Genomic DNA, 24,630 nt, shown 5'->3' with positions numbered 1-24,630 from the left:
ATTATTTTAATAATAAATCTCCAAAAAATTATATGTCAAGAGAATTAACATATGGATAAATAAACATGTCAGAAAAAATAGAGTTGCTTTTTAGTCTTTCTAAAAGTTAGATTTATATTTATTATTTTATTTTTATACCCTCTGAAAGTTGTGCACAGTAGACACTCAAAAAATGTTGGGGTGACTCGGATAGATAGACGAATGCACGCTATTGTAACTTGTCAATTCCTGTTAGGTTGCTAAGTAACGTTCTATTGGTGGTCCATTTGACTCCTAGTATTCTCCATCTACAAATTTTTTATAATAACCAATCCACATCTTTTATTTGAGTAGCTTGATGCTTTTAACCTCAGAGTATTACTGTGTCATTGTGGGTATTAAGTTTATTTTATTTCTGACCAATCCTTCAACTTATCTATACCATTTTTATTCTAAACTTATCTCTCCTCCTTAATAAGCTTGGAATGATCTGTAAATGTAATCAGTTCTCTATTTATTATTTACTTCTTTAAGTATTGGACACTGACAACAAAAGAACAATTACTTTTCCAGAGGTTTTAAAATAAAATTATTAGGATTTTGATTTGCATTTTTTTGACTACTGAGGATGGAAAATATTTTTATATGATTATTGGCTACATATATTTTCTTTTATGTGATATTCTTATCCATGTGTCTTACTCACTTTTCTATTCCATTGTTTGTTACTAATTTGTATGAGTTCTTTACACATTCTGAAAACTAACCACTAGTCACTTCTGTGAATTGCAAATATTTCCAAGTTCATAACTTGTCTTTTTACTTTAAAGTGTCTTTTGATAAATAAAAGTTCTTAATTTTAACATAAATATATTAATCTGGTCTTTTATACTCAAACACTTTTGCCTTAAGAAATCTTCCCTATCGTATGCAAGTAGCAAAAATTAAAAGTCTAAAAATATCAGATGTTGATGAAAGTATGTCATAATCCAATCTAGTAATCAACCAATCCAATTGTACCGGAGGCCCAATTTTTTAATATTATCGTAAATGTGCAAAAAAAGTTTTTAGAACATATTATAAAGCTTAGCTTTCCTATGATGTGTAATTAATCTGACCAACATAGAACTTACATCCATGTTTGCAAACCTTAAACTAATAATGAAAACACAAAACTTACCATCAATATCAACAGTCTTTAGTGCCTTTTGCATTTCCGAATCACTTATAAAAATCTTCAAGGTGTGATGGATCATTGGCAGATCATTCACATAAATTTTACCACTTTGAATTTTGCTAAAAATTTTACAGGCCTTCTGAAGTGCTAAATACACACGACAAAACGGTTAATTAATTCAAACGAATAATTATCGTCAACCCCGCTACACTCTCTCCCAATGAAAAAAACAACAATGATCAGTAAAGGAAGAAAGAGGAGCAAGTCTTTGTGTTCTAATTCTTTGCTTTAAAATCAATCTCATGATTTCTTTAGGTATGTCTAGAGTTAATGACCTCCAAGTCTACAAGTTTCCTAAACAACTCTCAGAAACTGAGAAAAGTCATGCAAAGCTCACATAGCAAAGGCAGTCACCATTTTCCCTGGGAATGTTTAAATCCTTCTTCCATGCTCCCATATCACTTGGTACATATCTCAGACAAAGCTATTGGTATTGTGATTGCTTGCATGTCAATATCCCTCACTCAACTATCAGGCTCTAGGGGGCAAGATTTTTCATTCTTCAAGTGCCAGTGTCTACTTCAGAACAGATCCTCAAAAAATGTCTGTTGAATTAAACTGAATTTAGTTCAGTGGGTACTACCCTTAGTTTTCAGAAAAAGAGGTGCTAGATGACAGTGCTAAATACCAGAGAAAGACTAACATATTGATAACAATGTGTTTTTTTTAATGTTTACTTATTCTTGAGAGAGAGAGAGAAACAGAGTGCAAGCTGGGGAGGGGCAGAGAGAGAGCGGGAGACACAGAGTCTGAAGCAGGCTCCAGGCTCTGAGCTGTCAGAACAACCTATGTGAGGCTCGAACCCATGAACTGCAAAATCATGACCAGGGCCGAAGTTGGACGCTTAACCGACTGAGCCACCCAGGCGCCCCACGATGGCTTTAATAACAGGAGTTTTAGTAGAGTATTAGGGGTGGAAACCAGGTTTCAGTGAAATAGGAAGTAAATAAATAATTAAGGAAACCAACTCTTTCAAGAAGCTTCTTTGAAAAACATAGAGTATAATATTGACACAGTCCCTGAGGAAGCATAAGAAAATTCAATGAAAGAAAATTAAGAGTGAAGGGATTAGTGACATGAAAGGGACTCTTCTCCAATGAGAAAATAGGGAAGGCTATGGATGTTGTTTACAATCCTAACAGTTCTCCTCATGAGGAAAACTTTTTTTCCTTTTTTTCTGTATCTATATGAGATGATGGATATTAATTAAACTTACTGTGGTAATCATCTCACAACATATGTAAGTCAAGTCATTATGCTATACACCTTAAACTTACACAGTGCTACATCTTAATTATATCCCAATAAAACTGGAGGATAAAAGATGTCTGGGGCACATGGGTGAGTCAGTTGATTAAGCATCCAACTGCAGCTCAGGTCATAATCTCGTGGTTCGTGAGTTCAAGCCCCACATTGGGCTGTGTGCTGACAGCTCAGAGCCTGGAGCCTGCTTACGATTCTGTGTCTCCCTCTCTCTCTGCCCCTCCCCTGCTCACGTTCTGTCTGTCTGTCTCTCTCTCTCAAACATAAATAAACATTAAAAATTAAAAAAAAAAAGGAAAAGATGCCTAACATAGGGGCACCTGGCTGGCTCAGTTAGTAGAACACGCAACTTCTGATCTCAGGGTTGTGAGTTTAAGGCCCACGTTGAGCACAGAGATTACTTATGAAAAAAAAAAATAAAAAGATGCCTAATATGATGATCAGAAAGGAAAAATATGCTAAATGACTCCATAAATATAAAGGAGAGGCCCAAGATACGGGAGAGTTCAGTGTCAAGAAGTGAAGGGGGAAAAAAAAAGAAGTGAAGGGTACTATGTACCAAGAACTAAGTCCTAGTAAAATCAGTGACTCTAGTGCTTACTAATATATTCATTGGATGTAATATTCACACTTTTTTCCCAAAATATTTTAACTAAAATAAGCACATATGTTACATTTTGCCTATCAATATAACAGAAGATATTTCTAAAAAAAGACATTTATGAATCCTTATTTTACCTAGTTTGCTTATGCTTACTCACAGACTACAGCATTTGTCACATCATGTAATATTAGTTGATATCATATGCCATTAGGAGTAAAGAAAGCGACACTAATCACTGAAACAATTTCTAAAATGTACACAATCAGGTAATTTATTCAAGAAGTTCTAGAATCTATTATTACCGCTTAATTCTTGTGAGTGTAAGTGTCCTTGAGGTACTTCATTATATGATGTCTTGCAGAGGCTAGAAACCATTTCCCTTTTCCTGTCAAAGAAACAGCCACATTAGAAAGCAGCACAAAAACGAAACAAAACACCACACACACAAAATATTTATGCCATTTTTCCATTAAAATATTAGCAAACCTATCAACAGTTTGAGATTCTCCAGTCTCTTACTCCATAAAAACCTTTGTTAAAAGACCATCCAAGTGATAGTGAATTATATACTCTTCATCCCAGAATTCCCACCTTGCTTCTTTTAGACATCTCTCTATGGAGCAGAATTTACCCTGGTCAGTAAGCAGTGCCCATGATTCACTATCCTTTGGCTGTCGTCCAATTTTTGCTACTCTTAATTCAAGTCACAGCAAATTTTATAGAAAGTTATTATAGAAAGGAAAAACAAGAGTATCTTTAAATAGCAAAGAATCCCAGATTCCACAACCTGTCAGTAAAAATTTTTTGAAAAGATGATTTATCTAATCACCTAACATGTAAATAACTCAAATCATAGAATGTTAGTGTTAGAAGAAATCTCAAGGGTCCGTCTAGTACAAGATTCTTGTACAGATGTGGAGACTGAGGCCCAGAGATATAAAGTGAATTGTACAAGAGCCTAAGCTAGCAAGTGAGGTCAATAAGGACCCAACGTTAAGTTTTTGAATTCCACATACAGTGATCTTAGCTCTACGCCACCCTCCCTAGAGCATAGTCTTAGTTTGCACAAACTATTTTGCATACTTTATGTGGAAATGATAGATGATTCTGAAAAGAAAAACCCAAATCTTAATGCAACATTTAAGGGGAAAAAAAAAAAAAAACAACAATGATTTAAATACCGAATAATTGAGGAAGATGTACAAAGGGGTGATAAAGTCTTGTGAACACTGTACTGATTCGGAAACTTGAGTGAAGACCTTTCTTTCTTAGTCATCTTCTCCTTCAACAGCTTCACTGAGGAAGAGGCAATCTAGAGCCAAATGCAGGAATGTTGGTGCCTGAGATCACACTGGTAAACCAGCATTACTGGAAAATAAACCTCTTAAAAAGATAGCTAATCATATCTGGGTTCCTCACTGATGTAAAATTGCTTTTTGTAATGGAATTAGAGTTTACATACACTAAAATTTTAAATAAACTATAGAATTTTTTTTGCAGAGTCATGTTTTTCTAAGTATGCAACTAAACCACCTTATTAATGTCGTGTCAATTTAAAATAGTGGATTTCACAAAGCAGGGCAAATCTATGGTATAGTGAAGAGAAGACCACCAGATTCTAGGCTACATATATGGGCTTTGACTAGATGAGCAAAATAATGTGGAGAATCAACACAGTTATTCAAATAACACAGGTACTTATGCTTTAAATCATCCTCATGACTGAGAAAATTATCCACTTAACATGTATATGCATAAGCATGATTCAAAAGTGGCAAGTAGCTGGGTAGACAGAAAAGCATCACTTTAGAAAATGAGGACTGTAATAATAGGTGTCTTCAATTTTACGTGGAGCCTAGAACCTTGTTTACATGGAGTCTAGGCCCCTTTTGAAGCACAGAAGTATGCAGAGTAAAATCTGTCTTTGTCTCAGCTCCAGGCTGGAAAAAAAAGAGAGAGAGAGAGAAGAAAGAGTACTCCTCTGGATTAGTTATAGTGATAGATCTACCCACACAAGTACAGAACTCAAATCTACACTAAATATGTGGGGTAGGAGAATAGAAACCAAAAAAGTCATTTAAAGTTGTCCCATGTTCATCACATCTCTGAAGTGCAGTGCAGAAGAGAATTCAAATTCTCTTGGAGGAGAATACTCTAGATCCAGACTCACGTGAGATTCCCACAGATTTAGATCAACAATATATGAGAAAATAAACAAAAAGTACAAAGCACCCAAGGACATAAGTTAATGAGTAAGAAGCAGACAAAGCAATAAACAGAAGATTTAGATCCACCAGGGACTTTATATTATATTTATCAGGTATCAGTCTTGAAACAACTAAAGAACATGACCAAAAAACACGACATAAGGCAGATTATAAGAAGAACCAAATGGGGGTTCCAGGGTGGCTCAGTCGGTTGAGCGTCTGACTTCGGCTCGGGTCATGATCTGGCGGTTTGTGAGTTCAAGCCCCGCGTCAGGCTCTGTGCGCAAAGCTCAAAGCCTGGAGCCTGCTTCAGATTCTGTGTCTCCCTCTCTCTCTGCCTCTCCCCTGCTCATGCTCTGTCTCTCTCTGTCTCTCAAAAATAAATAAATGTTAAAAAAAAAATTCTTTTTAAAAAGAAGAACCAGGGGCGCCTGGGTGGCTCAGTTGGTTGAACGTCCGACTTCGGCTCAGGTCATGATCTCGCGGTCCATGAGTTCCAGCCCCGCATTGGGCCCTGTGCTGACTGACAGCTCAGAGCCTGGAGCCTGTTTCAGATTCTGTGTCTCCCTCTCTCTCTGACCCTCCCCCGTTCATGCTCTGTCTCGCTCTGTCTCAAAAATAAATAAACGTTAAAAAAAATTTTTTTTTAATTAAAAAAAAAGAAGAACCAAATAAAGTTTCTAGAGGTAAAAAATATAAGCACTGAAATTAAATTCTCAATAGACAATTTAAACTAGAGATTATATTCAGCTGGAGAAAGATAAACGAGAAAGCAGATGGGAGAAATTACCCAGATGAGATAGACAGTATATCTAAGTACATCATATAGTGAATGAAGCAGGCTGAATGGTGGCCCCAAAAAGATAGGTCCATGTCCTAATCCTTGGAACCTGTATATGTGACTTTATTTGGATAAAAGGTCTGTGGAGAGGGAACAAAGTTAAGGATCTCAAGATGAGATATACAATGAAGTGTTTATAAAAATGGAAGGAGACTTGAGATATAAACACAGGGGAGAAGACCATATATAGAGCAAGATGGGGGCCAAGATTAAAGTTATGCTGCCACAGCCAAGGAATGCTCAGGGTCACTGTTACAACAGCAGAAGTGTTAACAGAGAGTATAGTAATAAAAATAAAGATCTAATGGAGAAGGAAGGGGAAAATGTCATATTCTTCTGAATGGGTTCCTTGTTACATTTTTTGTAAAAAAAAAAAAAAAAAAAAAAAAAAAGAAGAAGGAGGAGGAGGAGGAGGAAGAAAAAGAGGAGGAACAGGGGAAGGAAGAGAAAGAAGAAGAAATATTTAAGATTGTGACATTTCAGGGGTACCTAGGTGGCTCAGTAGGTTAAGTGTCTGCACAAATTTCAGTTAAGGTCATGATCTCATGGTCATGAGATCAAGTCCACGTCAGGCTCCAGGCTGGGTGTGGAGCCTGCTTAGGATTCTCTCTCTCCCTTTTCCTCTGCCCCTCTGCCCCTTTCCCCTGCTCACACTCTCTCTCTCTTCTCAAAAAAAAAATGATTTTGATTGATGTGACATTTCAATACTTGGACTAAAATGTGATGGAATGTTTGAAAGCTAAAAACAATGCTCAAAAGTAAAACATTTTCAGATCATATGTACCTCAGTTCTTTCAGTATGCAACTGTACTTGTAAACTTTTCTTTCTTCTGAACTTTTTCTCTCCTGAAAAATCAGAGGATTTCTCTTCTCCACAGAGGAATATTGATGTTTCATACCTAAATTGCACAGAAAATTGGAATAATTCCTGAGTTGCTTTTTTTCTTACTTTTTCTTTTTTTCATCTTTTACCTATAGAAAATTTCAAGCATATACAAAAGTAGACAGACTAATGTGATGATTGGGGCGACTGGGTGGGTCAGTCGGTTAAGTGACTTTGGTTCAGATCATGATCTCATGGTTCATGGGTTGGAGCCCCGCATTGGGCTCTGTGCTGACAGTTCAGGGTCTGGAGCCTGCTTCAGATTCTGTGTCTCCCTCTCTCTCTGTCCCTCCCCCACTCATGCTCTGTCTCTGTCTCTCAAAAATAAATAGACGTGAAAAAGAATAATGTGACAATCTTCCCATGTACCCATCACCCAGCTTCAATAATAGGCAATCCTATTTCAGCTATATCCCTACTCCAGTTTCTTATTATTTTGAAGCAAATTCCAACATCATATTATTTCATGAGTGAAAATTTTAATATTAATTTCTACAAGGTGCTTTTTCTTTTATTTTTGAAAAAAAAAATTTAATGTTTATTTGTGAGAGAGGCAGCGCACAAGCAGAGGAAGGGCAGAGAGAGAGAGAGAGAGAGAGAGAGAGAAAGAGAGACAGAATCCGAAGCAGGCCCCAGGCTCCCAACGCAGGGCTCGAACTCACAAACTGCGAGATCATGACCTGAGCAGAAGTCAGACGCTTAATAAGCCACCCAGGTGCCCCAAGGTGTTTTTTCTTTTAAAAAACCACATTTAAAACACAATTATGACACCCTAAAAGTTAACAATAATTTCTTAGTATCATCAAACATGGTCAGTGTTCAAATTTCCAATTGTTTCATAAATGTCAAAATTTATTAACACTCTGCATAAGGATTCAGTAAGGTCACCATTACAGTTTGTTGATTGATGTGTCTTTTAGATCTCTTTTTTTATCTATAGACTCTTTTTCCAAGTCTTTTATCATCCTCATTATCACTATTGCCAGGCAATTTGTACTATAGATTTTCCAGTCTGGATTTTGCTAATTATATCACCATGGTTGTAGAATTTTAAAGACTTGATCAGATTAACTTCAACAGATTAAGTGTTGAACCACTAAACTGTACACCTAAAACTAGTACTATACTATATGTTAACTGGAATTCAAATTAAAACTTAAAAAAGATAGCCAGGTGATTTTAACGTGTAGATAAATTTGATAGTCACTATGCAAACCACAGGCTTGTTCCTATTCAGAACTCCCATCAATTGGTCTATAACTCAGTATTTTATAAGAAATACCTTATTCTTCCTTATAAAGGAACTAAAAGCAAAACTAAAAGCTCTTTAGCAGAAGTGGCTCCTTTTTAGAGTAACCTGCTATACAAGGGCTACTTAAGTAATACAAAGGACAATGATAGGATTGAATCTATAACATCTTCAGATGAATTTGGCCCCAAGCAAAATTGTGATGTAGAGGTAATTTTTATCATGCACCTACCTCAACTGCCCTTCCTTAGCAGGTACCTTGCCCTTTTGACTCTCTATCCCTTTAAATCTAATCCCATGAATTCCTGCCCTGAGAGTGCCATTACCTTGCTCTTAGCCCCCCTGAATCTGCCCTATTATTAGTCTCCTCTGCAGTCCTCCACTCACAAAGGGAATGACTTTAACTCTTTTGATTACGACCCAGAGTATAAAATACATTTCTATTGAGATGTAGTACACATATACAAAGAGAGAGAACTGAAGTAATTTCACAAAATAATACTTATTATGTGAAAAACACTCTAGTGTCTTCAATATTATTCAAATTTCTTTTTAAACAAAATACCAGTTAGTGACCTCCTAAGTTGATTTTATAACACACAAGTGAGTCATAATCTAGAATCTACTGCTACTTTATATCACCCATCCTCTCCCCATATATCTCCATTGAGATCTTCATATTTCTGGAATAATTATGATTTCCACATTACTACATGATTTTTCAAATCCTTTATTATTTTTCTAAAGTATAAGTGTGTTTATGTTATGAGCTGCCTCAAACATTTTACAGAATTGGGATGACTTACTATAAATAATGAATAAGTGAAAACATTTGTTCTGTATCCTATTCTCCTAGGGCATTGTGTCTCCCAGGTAACCTAGTTTATACAGTGCTAATGAAAGAATGTAAAGGAACACTTCCACCATCTCCCATTCCTTCCTAGGTGACAAGTTTTATTGCGATGTTCTAGAAATAATTATTTTGCCTTTTGTCACTGAACATAAAGGAATAGTGGGATTCTCCATGAGATTATCACCAGATTTGTCAGCAGGAACCTTGCAGGCCAGAAGGCAGTGGTATGGTATATTTAAAATCCTGGGGGCAAAAAAAACCAAAAACAAAAACTTGCCAACCAAGAGTACTCTACTCCCCAAAGCTGTCCTACAGAACCGAAAGACAGATAGTTTCCCAGACGACAAAAAAAAAAAAAAAAAAAAGGCTAAAGGAGTTCATCACACTAGATAGACTGACCTTATAAGAAATGTTAAAGTGGGGGTGCCGAGGTGGCTCAGTCGGTTGAACGTCCACCTTCAGCTCAGGTCACGATCGCATAGCTCGTGAGTTCGAGCCCCATGTCAGGTTCTGTGCTCAAAGCTCAGAGCCTGGAGCCTGCTTCAGATTCTGTGTCTCCCTCTCTCTCTGCCCTTCCCTTGCTCACACTGTCTCTCTCTCTCTCTCAAAAATAATAAATAAACATTAAAAAAGAAAAAAGAAATGTTAAAGGGAGTTCTTCAAGCTAAAATGAAAGGATGCTAATTAGTAACATGAAAACAAATGAAAGTGTAAATCTCACTGGTAGAGGTAAACATATAGTTAAATTCAGAATACTGAAATCTTGTAATGGTGGAAGGTAAATCACATATAACTCTCACATAAAGGTTAAAAGATAAATGTATTAAAAACAACAATAATCTGTTAATGGATACACAAATATAAAAAGATGTAAGTGGTGACATCAAAAACAAAATGAGAGTGAGGTGTTAAAATGCTGAACTTTTGTATACATTTGAAGTTAAGTTGTTACCAGTTTAAAATAGGCTTATAAGATGTTTTAAATTTTTTTTTTTTAACGTTTATTTATTTTTGAGACAGAGAGAGACAGAGCATGAATGTGAGTGTCAGAGAGAGGGAGACACAGAATCTGAAACAGGCTCCAGGCTCTGAGCTGTCAGCACAGAGCCCGACGCGGGGCTCAAACTCACGGACCGCGAGATCATGACCTGAGCCGAAGTCGGACGCTTAACCGACTGAGCCACCCAGGCGCCCCAATGTTTTATATAAGCCTTATGGTAACCACAAAGCAGAAACCTACAGTAAATATACAAAAGATAAAAAGAAAGGAATCAAAGTATATCACTAGAAGGGCACCTGGCTGGCTCAGTCAGTGGAACATGTGATTCTTGATCTCGAGGTTGTAAGTTTGAGCCCCACATTGGTTGTAAAGATTACTTAAAAGTTAAAAAATATAATTTTAAGTATATCACTAGAGAAAATCATCAAATCACAAAGGGAGAGAGTAAGAGGAAGAAAGGAACAAAGAAAACAAGCAACCAAGCCAGAAAACAAGCAACAAAATGGCAACAGTAAGTCCATACCTATCAATAATCACCTTCAATGTAAATGGACTAAATTCTCCAATCAAAAGACAGAGTGGCTGAATAGATTAAAAGAAAAAAAAAAAAAGACCCAAATATCTGCTGCCTCCTAGAGACTCCCTGTAGCTTTAAGGACACTTATAGACTGAAAGTGAAGGGATGGAAAAAGATATTCCATGAAAATGGAAACCAAAAGAGGGCAAATCTAGCTATAGTCATATTAGACAAAATAAATTTCAATAAATATTTTTTGTTTTTTGCTTTTTTAATTTTTTTAATGTTTGTTTATTTTTGAGAGAAAGAGACACACAGAGAGTGAGCGGGGGAGGGGCAGAGACAGAGGGAGACACTGAATCCAAAGCAGGCTCCAGGCTCTGAGCTGTCAGCACAGAGAGCAACACGGGGCTCAAACCCATGAACCATGGGATCATGGCCTGAGCGAACGTCAGTCACTTAACCAACTGAGCCACCCAGGCACCCCTCAATACGTGTTTTTTTTTTAATGTTTATTTTTGAGAGAGAGAGACAGAGCATGATTGAGGGAGGGGCAGAGAGAGAGAGGGAGACACAGAATCTGAATCTGAGCTGTCAGCACAGAACCCCATGTGGAGCTCCAATTCACGAACCGTGAGAGCATGAACTGAGCTGAAGTTGGACGCTTAACTGACTGAGCCACCCAGGTGCTCCCATCAATGGATGTTGTTTTTTTTTTAATGTTTATTTATTTTTGAGAGAGACAGAGACAGAATGCAAGTGGGTTAGGGGCAGAAAGACAGGGAGACACAGAACCCGAAGCAGACTCCAGGCTCTGAGCTGTCAGTACAGAGCCTGATGTGGGGCTCAAACCCACGAGCTGTGAGATCATGACCTGAGCCAAAGTCGGACGCTCAACCGACTGAGCCACTCATGTGTCCCTCAATGTATGTTTTTAAGCCAAAAATTACAACAAGAGACAAACAAGAATCATTACATAATGATAAAGGGGTGAATTAATCAAGAGGATATAGCAATTGCAGTGTTTATGTATCCAATATTAGAGCATCTAAACATATAAAACAAATACTAACAGATCTGAAGGGAGAAATAGACAGCAATGCAGCAATAGTAAGGGACACTTAAATACCCCCACTTTCAACAGTAGATAGACTAACTAGAGAAAAATGAAGGAGAACATTGAACTTCAACTATACTGGAAACCAAATGGACCTAACAGACATATAGAGAGCATTCTATCCAACAGCAGCAGCATATACATTCTCCTCAAGCACACATGCAACATTCTCCAGGATAGATAATTTGTTAGGCCACCAAACAAGTCTTTAAAATCTTAAGAAGACTGAAATCATATCAAACATCTTCTGTGACCACAAAGGTATAAAACAAGAAATCAATTACAAGAAAAAAAATGAAAAAAATGACATATGTAGCGATTAAACAATATGTTCCTGAACAACCAATTGGTCAAAGAGAAAATCAAAAGGGAAATAAAAAATACCTGGAGACAAAGTAAATGAAAACACAGTATACCAAAACTTATTGGATGCAGCAAAAGCTGTTCTAAGAAAAATGTTTATAGAGATAAACACCTACATAAAGAAAAAAGAGGGGCACCTGGGTGGCTCAGTTGGTTGAGAGTCCGATCGGCTCAGGTCATGATCTCACATGACAGCTGATAGCACAGAGCCTGGAGCCTGCTTTGGATTCTGTGTCTCCCTCTCTCTCTGCCCCTCCCCCACTCACACTCTGTCTCTGTGTCTCAAAAATGGATAAACGTTAAAAAATAAAACTTAAAAAAAAGAAAAAAGAAAGATCTCGAATAAACAACTTAATTTTATACCTCAAGGAACTGGAAGGGAAAAAGGAACTAAGCCCAAAGTTAATAGAAGGAAGGAAATAACAAAGCTCAGAAATATAGACTAAAAAGACAATAGAAAAGATAAAAGAAGCTAAGAGTTTGTCTTTTGAAAAAATAATCAAAATTGACAAATCTTACTAGACTAAGAAAAAAAGAAAAGTCTCAAATAAAATCAGAAATAAAGAGGAGACATTCAACTGATAACAGAAATACTAAAGCTCATAAGAAATTACTATGAACAATTATATGCCAACAAATTAGATAACCTAAAAGAAATTTATAAATTTCTAGAAACATACAAGACTGAATCATGAAGACATAGAAAATGTGAACAGACCAATTATTAGTAAGGAGATTGAATCAGTAATCAAAGACCTCCCAACAAAGTCCAAGATGGCTTCACTGGTGATTTCTACTAAACATTTAAGAATTAACACCAATCCTTCTCAAACTCTTCCCAAAAACTGAAGAGGAGGGAACACTTCCAAACTTGTTTTATGAGGCCAACACTACGGGTAACAAAACCAGACAAGGACACTACAAGAAAAGAAATCTGCCGTCCAATATCCCTGATAAACATAGATGCAAAAATTCTCAACGCAATATTTCAATAGTACATTATATTAGTACAATATTATTACAATACAATATTAATACTAATTAGTACAATACAATACTAATATTGTACAGTATTAGTACAATATGCTAATATTTCAATTGTACATTAAGAGGATCATAGACCATGATCTAGTGGGATTTACTTCTGGAATTCAAGGATGGTTCAACATAGGCAAAAAGGTAAATGTGATACCCCACAATATAGGGAAAAACCCATTCTTCTTCTGTGTTTCTCCTTTACTCCTCCATGACTACCACACTCACAACACTTCTGACACCAGATGTGTGAGGTATTCTTCCCCACCACCAAGCAATTCTCTGCCACACCAACTGGGTGTGGCACCAACTGGGTCCTACAATTTACCTCAATTCTAACACTATCTACCTGGATATACTGTCAGATTCCACAGGTTAAGGGATCAGTCCCACAAGACTGCTCCCACCCCACTTGTGCCAATCACAACTCCAGATTGTGACCTGTGCTTCGGACTCATCACCTATAAATGAGAGGCTCCCAAAAGACCCTCCTTGGATTTGATTAATTTGCTAGAAGAGCTCACAGAACTTAGAAAAATAGTTACATATGTTTACCAGTTTATTTTTTAAAATATGATAAAAGATACAGGTGAATAGCCAGATGAAGGGATACATAGGGCAATGTCTGGCAGGATCTTAGCACAGGAGCTTCTGTCCCCAAGGATTTGGGAGGACATCAGCCTCCTGGTATGTGGATGTGTTTACCAACCTGGAAGATCTCTGAATAGGCCTATACTATTGAGATTTTTATGGAGGCTTATTCATGTAGGTAGGATCAATTATTAATTCCATTTCCAGTCCCCTTCCCCTCTCTGGAGAACTTCTAGGTTGGTGAACACATCCACAGACTAGGAGGGTGACACATCCCAACCCCATGGGGACAGAAGCTCCTGTGCTTGGGACCCTCCCAAACCTCACCCAATGAATATCTTCATGTGACTATTCTTCTGTATACTCAGTCATGTCCTTTAATAAACTGCTGAACATAAATGTGTCCCTGAGTTCTGTGAGATGCTCTAGCAATTAATTAAACCTGAGTAGGGGTCATGGGGACCTCTGATTTGTACCCAAGTCAAACAGATTACAAAATCAATAGACAAAAATCAGTTGTATTTCTATACACTAACAAGAAACTATCAGAAAGATAAATTAAGAAAACAATCCCATTTACAATAGCATCAAAAAACAAAATACTTAGAAACAGATTTAACCAAGGAGGTGAAAGATGAGTACACTGAAAACCATAAAACATTAATGAAAAACACTGAAGAAGACACAAATAAATGGCAGGATGTTTTGTGTTTGTGGACTGGAAGAATTAATATTTTTAAAATGTCTTATACTACCCAAAGTGATTTATATATTAAATGCAATTCCTGTCCAAATTCCACTGGCATTTTTTGCACAGAAGTAGAATAAATAATCCTAAAATTTGTATAGAATCACAAGAGACCTCAAAGAGCTAAAGCAATTTTGAAAAGGAAATAGTAACACTTGTAGAACATAGTAAGCTCTTCGACATTGGACAATAATGTTTTGGATTTGACACAAAAAGCAAAGGCAACAAAAGCAAAATTAACAAGCGGGACTACATCAAACTAAAAAGTTTCTGGACAGCAAAGGAAACCATCAGCAAAATGAAAAGGGAATCTATAGAATGGGAGAAAATATTTGCAAACCATATATCTGATGAGTCAATATTCAAATATACAAGGAATTCATACAACTCAATAACATAAATAATCCAATTTTAAAAGGACTTGAATAGACATTTTTCCAAAAAAAGACATACAAATGGCCGACAGGTATATGAAATGGCTCACAATCGCTCATCATCAGGGAAATGCAAATCAAAACCATAATGACGTATCATCTCATACCTGCTAGAATAGCTGTTTTCAAGGAGGCAAGAAACGAGTATTGGCAAGAATGTGGAGGAAAGGAAACACTTGTGCACTGCTGGTGGGAATGTAAATTGGTGCAGCCACTATGGAAAACAATGTGGAGTTTCCTCAAAAAATTAAAAATATAACTACAATATGATCCTGCAATTCCATTTCTGGCTATATATCTGAAGGCAATGAAAACACTCTCAAAGAGATATCTGCACTCCTATATTCATCACAGCATTATTCACAACAGCCAAGGTATGGAAACAATATAAATGTCAATCAACAGATAAATGGCTAAAGATGTGTCATCACACACACACACACACACACACACACACACACACACACACACACACAGGAATACTACCCAGCCATGCAACATGGATGGACCTTGAGGGCATCATGTGAAGTAAAACAGGTCAGACATAGAAAGGCAAATACTGGACGATCTTATATATATGTGGACTCTAAAAAAGCCAAATTCATAGAAACAGAGAGTAGAAGGGTGGTTTCCAGGGATGGAGGTGGGGGAAATAAGAAAAGAGAGAGGCTGGTAAAAGGGTAGAAACTTTCAGTTAAAAGATAAATAAGGTCTGTGGGCCTAATGTATAACATGGCTATAGTTGATAACACTATATTGCACAATGGAAATTTGCTAAGAGAGTAGAACCTAAGTGTTCTCACCAACATAGTAAGTAAATAAGGTAAACATGTGAAATGAGTAAAAGGTGGTAATCATTTCACAATGTAAACATATATTAAATCTTCACATTGTAGACTTAAATACATTATTTTGTCAAAAAAGACAAACTTGCAGGCATATGGATAATTGCTCTGCTGTAACTAGAAGCCCATGGTGGCTTATAGGCTTCCACATAGCTGTGAGAGAAATGAGAAAAAAAATGAAAAGAATGGCTACCTAGGAGTTAAAACTATACCAAAAGAAAGGCCACAAATATGCATGATCCTCCACACTTAGTACCTTATGAGAACACAGGAGCTACATTTTTGGTTCTCTCAAGCTTGCAGCAGTATAATTCCATTAAGTGAGTTCAGAGTTTAACTTACCTTTTTTTGTGCTCTAGCCTCAAACCCCTAATTTCATGTGAAATTGTCTTCTGTGTCATTTGAGAAAACTTGATGTCTTTCTTGTTGTCAATATGTCTCGATGGCAAGTTGGTTGCAAGAGAATTACAGCCTTCATCTGATAAATCGCTATTTTCTTCTGCCTGGGGAGTAACCAAGAGCCACAGTCAACCATGTTCTCTTTGCACAGGTAAGTTCAGTATGACCTTCTGGGTCAAATAATTCATTGTAGATAAATATTTTCTCTAAAGTGATGCTACCAGACAGAATTTTGTTGAAAAGGATTTAATTATCAGTGCATTAGTTCACATTAGGTACATGTTCTAAATGTCACCAACTATCCTTAGTGCATTATGTAGCTATAAAATGCCCAGCATTCGTGAACATAGCTAACGGTTGTGGAATCTAGTTCTTAAGGCATCTTTAAACTTACTTCATTAAATTAAAAACTCTTCTCCATGAACATAAGGGAAGGGAAGTGAAAATAATATAAAAACAGGGAGGGGGACGAAACATAAGAGACTCTTAAATATGGAGAACAAACAGAGGGTTACTGGAGGGGTTGTGGGAGGGGAGATGGGTTAAATGGGTAAGGGGCATTAAGGAGTCTCCTCCTGAAATCACTATTGCACTATATGCTAACTAACTTGGATGCAAATTAAAAATATATAAAGTAAAATTTAAAAAAATAATTAAAAAGAAATAAAAACTCTTCTCTACATCCACTATCAAGAGGATGAGAAGACAAGCCACAGACTGAGAGTAAATACTTAGAAAAGACATATCTGATAATGGGCTTTACTCAAAGTACTGTTATTCTGTATATTCAAAAATATATACAAAGAACTCTTAACAATAAGAAAAAGCACAACCCAACTTAAAAATGGGCAAAAGATCTTAACAAAGAAGACGTGCAGATGGCAAACAAGCAAATGAAAAGATCATTTGCTCAACATCATGTCAATAGGAAAGTGCAAATTAAAACATCAAGATACCACTACACATCTGTTAAAATGGCCAAATCCAAAATACTGACAAAACCAAATGCTGGCAAGGATGTGGAGCAAGAGGAACTCTTATTCATTGCTGGTGGGAATGCAAAATGGTACAACCACTTTGAAAGACAGTACTAAACATACTTATACCATATTTTGCAGCAATTACACCTTACTGGTATTTACCAAAGGAGTAGAAAACATATACCCACACAAAAACCTGCACACAGACGTTTAAAACAGCTTTATTCAGAATTGCCAGAACTTGGGGAAAAAAACAGTGCCCTTCAGCAGATGAATGGCAGTAGACTCAGTACATGAACTGTGGTACATCTAGAAAATGGAATACTATCTGGCACTAAAAAGAAAGGAACTATCAAGCCATGAAAAGACATGGAGGAAACTTAAATACATATTGCTAAGTAAAATAAGCCCATCTGCAAAGGCTACATACTATATGATTCCAACTATATGACATTCTGAATAGGTTAAACTATGAAGACTACAGAGACCAGCGGTAGTCAGTGGAGGAGGGAGAAAATGAATAAGCAGAGCACAGAAGATACGTAGGGCAGTGAAACTATTCTATATACTATAATAATGGCTACATGTCACTATACATTTGTCCAAACTCACAGAGTGCACAATACTGAATCAACCCCAATGTAAAGTATGGACTTTGGGTGATAAAGATATGTCCGTGTAGGTTTATTGATTGTAACAAATGTACCACGGTGGTGTAGGATGTTGATAGCGGAGGAGGCTGCACATGTATAGAGGCAGGGAGTATATGGGAACTCCCCACTCAACTTTGCTGTGAATCTAAAACTGCTCTAAAAAATAAAAGTCTATCGAGAAAAAAAATAAAGCAGCTATATTTCTTCTAAACAGACACCTCCCCCTCCAAAAAAGAACTAGGGCCTACGAGCAATGAACATGTTTAGAAAAAGAGGAATGAAGTGAGAAATATACTCTTTTGAAATGCGGCTGTTTGCAGGTCATCTGGGTAGCTCAGTGGGTTAAGCATCCAGCTCTTGGTTTCAGCTTAGGACATGATCTCACAGTTCATGAGTTCGAGCCCTGCATCGGGCTCTTTGCTGACAGTGCAGAGCCTGCTTGGGATTCTCTCTCTCCTTCTCTCTCTCCGCCCCTCCACTGTTCATCCTCACTTTCTCTCTCTCTCTCTCTCTCAAAAATAAAGAAACTTAAAAAAAAAAAAAAAAAACATGGCTGCTTGCTTAAAACAACTGGACTGCATCTAGCTGATCAAAGGTATATTAGTTTTTAACCCCTGAACAAATTACAAAGGCCATGTATAAAGCAGATCACTAAGGGAGTTTAGAGAATCTCTATTTCTACACAAAATGTAAATTAAGGGAACTATTTCAGTGACTTTTAGGGTCTGCATACATTCATCTTACAACAGAGGCACACCTTTAACAACCTGCTTCAAAAAGGCAATCTGATTTGCTGCCCTAATATTTATTAGGAATGATGAAAAGTTTCCTAGAGATGTTGAGAAAAATGACTCAAAACAGAAACCAGGAAAATAAAAGGAGGAAGATCTAAAAAGACAGAGAGGCACAAAAACCTGTTATCAAAGACCAGATGAACAGAAGCAGTCAAATAGTGAACAGAAACTTTGATGATACAGAAAAGGAAGAAAATAATCTCTGAAATTCTGTGGTTAAAGGTGAACTGTCTGTGAAGTATAAACTACACAGTCTAAGGAAGACAAACTGGTATGATATATTAATGCTGTTAATTATTTTAACTTTTAAGAATCAGCTCTTCCAAATCAGCTCATGAGGATACAATCAACTAAGTATTAGGTATAAAAAAGTGGAACAGGTTAATAGACATATCACACTTCTTGGTACTTAGCAAGAAGCCTTGAAATTTTTTTTTTTTTTTTTTTTTTTTTTGCAGGGGTGGGGGGGCGCCTGAGTGGCTCCGTTGGTTAAACATCTGACTTTTGTTTTTAATTTTTTTAATGTTTATTTATTTTTGAGAGAAAAAGAGACACAGATGAGTGGGAGAGAGGCAGAGAGAGAGGAAGACACAGAATCCAAAGCAGGCTCCAGGCTCTGAGCTGTCAGCACATAGCCCGTCGTGGGGCTTGAACCCAAGAACCATGAGATCATGATCTGAACCAAAGATGGATGCTTAACCGACTGAGCTGCCCAGGTGCCCCTAACTTTTGATTTCAGCTCAGGTCATGATCTCACAGTTTGTGAGATCCAGCCTCACACCACGCTGTCTGCTGACAGCACAGAGCCTGCTTGGGATCCTCTCTCTACTTCTCTCTGCCCCTCTCCCACTCATGTTCTCTCTAGTGCACATGTGCTCTCTCTCAAAATAAATCAATAAACGTTAAAAAAATTTTTTTTTAATTTCTTTCGGATTACAGTATAGGTACATGTCATATGGTAGCACCAGATCCATTGAAAGCGTATATTTAAAAGGTTAAGACTCTCAGTTGACAATGTTGAATTTTTCCTGAGCCTTGTGCTCCTGGAAAACAGTGAAGATTAAAGGAATCCCTTCACCCTTTTGTGTTCTGAAAAATGGCTTGCTGCAAGGAATCACCCTTTTCCCCCATAAGCTTTAGATAAAACTCACAGATGCCACCCTTGTTTACCTATGTCAAGGCCAAATATCTTCAAAATTCCTTTTCTTTGCTCTACGAAATGATTTGCTAAACTGTTTTAACCCCACTGATTAATTAGAACAAAAGGATTATTAGCCAAAATGTGGTTAAGCTTTCCTCCTTCCTCCAGGCCCCTAAAATATTCTCTGATCTGTTTATCTCATCATGCCACTCTTTCATCCCACTTCCCCCAATCCAGTTCCTAGCCTTGTTGACTCCTCTCCATGAAAGAAAAGCCATTTTTGCCTAGCCCTTGAGCTCCTTGAAGATCTTATGGTCACAGCCTTCCCTCTCCTATTTCAATAAATAGTCCCTTTCCTCCCTTGGAATAATCCTTTCGAATAAAGTCTCTCCTTACTAAGTCCGGGTTTGTTTTTTGTTTGACACAATACTGGCCAATGGATAAGAACATCTCCTGAATCACAGGGGAGAAGGCTAGAGACACTTGGTATCTTTTAGATTACCTTCTGGTTAGACTCCCACATCATTAATTATGTTACCTACAACCATTTATGTAGGTTTAAATCCTTTATTCTCCTAAAAAATTATCCCAGTCCCCTACCCCGCAAAATACTCTCAACATACACCACAGACCTCTTGATATTGCTGGGATGAAAGTTCATTATATGCCCACTAAAAGAACTCAAAACTCACCTTAGTTATTAAAAGATCCTATAATTATATTGCTCTATGAATCTGCTTACTGATTATGGGTGTGAGATAAATATAAACTAATTTTTTAATGTAAACTATTTTTAAAGAAGAAGAAGAAGAAGCAGCAGCAGCAGCAGCAGCAGCCTTTAGGAACTATTTTTGAAAAAAATACCTGGCAGAATAAAGGTACTTTACTTTCCATTTTTCAGTTTAGAGATAAATTCGGCCCTTGAGGACTCAAAGGTCTTGATGAACAAGTATGAATGAGCACAAAAGGATTTCCTGCCAAAAAAAAAAAAAAAGATAAGAAAAAAATCATATGCCTGCTTAAGAGACTTAATTACATTTACCTACCTGGTTATCCCTGTAATGTAACACAGTATAATACCAAATAGATATTCCCCAAGCCATATATGTGTACAAAAACTAGAAAAAGCAGTTAGTAGATTGTAATTCGCAGGAGATCACACTGTACCTTAATTTTACCTTTTGTGGTATAAGAAGTAGAGAAATCCAAAACAAATGACATAAAAGGCAGAGAAATCCAGTTATATTTATTTATTCAAATAAACCCAGAGAAACAGAACTACTAACATAGCAGCAATTCCCAATGTTATTTAATGCTTACTATATACTAGACATTATGATGAACACTTTAACATAAATTATTTCATTTATTCCTTACAGATATTTTTTTAAGGAATTATCATTACCTTTATTTTACAGATGAGGAAAATAAAGACTCAGATCAAGTTGTCCAAGATTATACCGCCAACAAATAGCGGAGTCAGAATTTGAAGTCAGACAGCCTAACTCAAGAGCCATGGTCTTCAGCACCCTATAACATCGCCTCTCAAAAAAATACTATTGTAAACAAAAGATGCCTTAGCCTGTTTTAAATCAAAGATTTCCACATCACATACCAACCAATTTTCAAAATTCCTTGCATTTTCACAGGTTTTTTTTACTTATATCTGAGTTACAGTGGATGTGCTATTTATTACATTGCTAGTTATATTACATTGTTACAATTTTCAGGGTCATTTGCATACCATGAAGTTTTACTGCAAGTATTAATATTCTTAACAGAGATAGTACTTTAAAATCACTTACTTCTGAAATGTTATACTAATTACTGCTGAATGTGGTATGTCCAACATTCCTGGAATTCAAACCATGTTAAAAATCAAATGAAACCTTGTGACAAATAGCCATCTCAGAAGACATTAGGTGGCTATGCAGATTTCCCCAGCAACCCACTCGATGTAACCTCTTCGAGGTCTTCTCTCATGAGCTCAATCTTTACTTAGCAACTATTTGGTATAGTATGGTCTCCACCATTGTTACTGTCTTCACTATTCAACTGGCATTAATCATTTGCCTTGTATTTTTATTTGCCACATATACATCTCCTATATCAACTATAACTTATATTTCATGGATGGACTGAAAGAATGGATTGGTATCTTATCATTCTTTGAATTATTTCTCACAATAACAAGCACAATGCTATTTGTATAAAACAAAGGAAGGAGAGAGGTTCCGGAAGATGGCGGCGTAGGAGGACGCGGGGCTCACAGCGCGTCCTGCCGATCACTTAGATTCCACCTACACCTGCCTAAAGAACCCAGAAAACCGCCAGAGGATTAGCAGAAGGGAGTCTCCGGAGTCAAGCTCAGACGAGAGGCCCACGGAAGAGGGTAGGAAGGGCGGCGAGGCGGTGCGCGCTCCACGGACTGGCGGGAGGGAGCCGGGGCGGAGGGGCGGCTCGCCGGCCAAGCGGAGCCCCCGAGTCTGGCTGGCAAAAGCGGAGGGGCCGGACAGACTGTGTTCCGACAGCAAGCGCGACTTAGCGTCTGGGAGGTCATAAGTTAACAGCTCTGCTCGGAAAGCGGGAAGGCTGGAGGACAAAGGGAAGGAGAGCTGCTGAGCCCCCGGACGGCAGAGCTCAGCTTGGCGGGGAACAAAGGCGCTCGCCAGCGCCATCTCCCCCGCCCATCCCCCAGCCAAAATCCCAAAGGGAACCAGTTCCTGCCAGGGAACTTGCTCGCTCCACGCAAACACCCAACTCTGTGCTTCTGCGGAGACAAACCTCCGGCAGCGGATCTGACTCCCTCCCGCTGCCACAGGGCTCCTCCTGAAGTGGATCACCTAAGGAGAAGCGAGCTAAGCCTGCCCCTCCAGCCCCCGTGCACCTTGCCTACCCACCCCAGCTAATACGCCAGATCCCCAGCAACACAAGCCTGGCAGTGTGCAAGTAGCCCAGACGGGACACGCCACCCCACAGTGAATCCCGCCCCTAGGAGAGGGGAAGAGAAGGCACACACCAGTCTGACTGTGGCCCCAGCGGTGGGCTGGGGGCAGACATCGGGTCGGACTGCGGCCCCGCCCACTAACTCCAGTTATACACCACAGCACAGGGGAAGTGCACTGCAGGTCCTCACCATGCAAGGGACTCTCCAAAATGACCAAACGGAAGAATTCCCCTCAGAAGAATCTCCAGGAAATAACAACAGCTAATGAACTGATCAAAAAGGATTTAAATAATATAACAGAAAGTGAATTTAGAATAATAGTCATAAAATTAATCGCTGGGCTTGAAAACAGTATACAGGACAGCAGAGAATCTCTTGCCACAAAGATCGAGGGACTAAGGAACAGTCACGAGGAGTTGAAAAACGCTTTAAACGAAATGCAAAACAAAATGGAAACCACGATGGCTCGGCTTGAAGAGGCAGAGGAGAGAATAGGTGAACTAGAAGATAAAGTTATGGAGAAAGAGGAAGCTGAAAGAAAGAGAGATTAAAAAATCCAGGAGTATGAGGGGAAAATTAGAGAACTAAGTGATACACTAAAAAAAAATAATATACGCATAATTGGTATCCCAGAGGAGGAAGAGAGAGGGAAAGGTGCTGAAGGGGTACTTGAACAAATTATAGCTGAGAACTTCCCTGAACTGGGGAAGGAAAAAGGCATTGAAATCCAAGAGGCACAGAGAACTCCCTTCAGACGTAACTTGAATCGATCTTCTGCACGACATATCATAGTGAAACTGGCAAAATACAAGGATAAAGAGAAAATTCTGAAAGCAGCAAGGGATAAACGTGCCCTCACATATAAAGGGAGACCTATAAGACTCGTGACTGATCTCTCCTTTGAAACTTGGCAGGCCAGAAAGGCTTGGCACGATATCTACAGTGTGCTAAACAGAAAAAATATGCAGCCGAGAATCCTTTATCCAGCAAGTCTGTCATTTAGAATAGAAGGAGAGATAAAGGTCTTCCCAAACAAACAAAAACTGAAGGAATTTGTCACCACGAAACCAGCCCTACAAGAGATCCTAAGGGGGATCCTGTGAGACAAAGTACCAGAGACATCGCTACAAGCATAAAACATACAGACATCACAATGACTCTAAACCCGTATCTTTCTATAATAACACTGAATGTAAATGGATTAAATGCGCCAACTAAAAGACATAGGGTATCAGAATGGATAAAAAAGCAAGACCCATCTATTTGCTGTCTACAAGAGACTCATTTTAGAGCTGAGGACACCTTTAGATTGAGAGTGAGGGGATGGAGAACTATTTATCATGCTCCTGGAAGCCAAAAGAAAGCTGGAGTAGCCATACTTATATCAGACAAACTAGACTTTAAATTAAAGGCTGTAACAAGAGATGAAGAAGGGCATTATATAATAATCACAGGGTCTATCCACCAGGAAGAGCTAACTATTATAAATGTCTATGCGCCAAATAGCGGAGCCCCCAGATATATAAAACAATTACTCATAAACATAAGCAACCTTATTGATAAGAATGTGGTCATTGCAGGGGACTTTAACACCCCACTTACAGAAATGGATAGATCATCTAGACACACAGTCAATAAAGAAACAAGGGCCCTGAATGATACATTGGATCAGATGGACTTGACAGATCTATTTAGAACTCTGCATCCCAAAGCAACAGAATATACTTTCTTCTCGAGTGCACATGGAACATTCTCCAAGATAGATCATATACTGGGTCACTAAACAGCCCTTCATAAGTTTACAAGAATTGAAATTATACCATGCATACTTTCAGACCACAATGCTATGAAGCTTGAAATCAACCACAGGAAAAAGTCTGGAAAACCTCCAAAAGCATGGAGGTTAAAGAACACCCTACTAACGAATGAGTGGGTCAACCAGGCAATTAG

At 37.9% G+C, this 24,630-nt stretch overlaps 1 pseudogene; it reads right to left on the bottom strand.

Annotated features, from left to right (window-relative positions):
• The window catches only part of LOC145715129 (EF-hand calcium-binding domain-containing protein 13-like), a 98,939-nt pseudogene extending 78,235 nt beyond the window's left edge, over positions 1-20,704 (bottom strand).
• Between the last annotated feature and the right edge of the window lie 3,926 nt (positions 20,705-24,630).

Source organism: Panthera onca (genome assembly GCF_046562875.1).
Source record: "Panthera onca isolate mPanOnc1 chromosome E1 unlocalized genomic scaffold, mPanOnc1 haplotype 2 h2.Chr16_ul_12, whole genome shotgun sequence".
In the NCBI taxonomy this organism is placed as follows: domain Eukaryota; kingdom Metazoa; phylum Chordata; class Mammalia; order Carnivora; family Felidae; genus Panthera; species Panthera onca.
The sequence above is the reverse complement of the archived record's forward strand: the minus strand, read 5'-3'. Positions and strand labels throughout refer to the sequence as shown.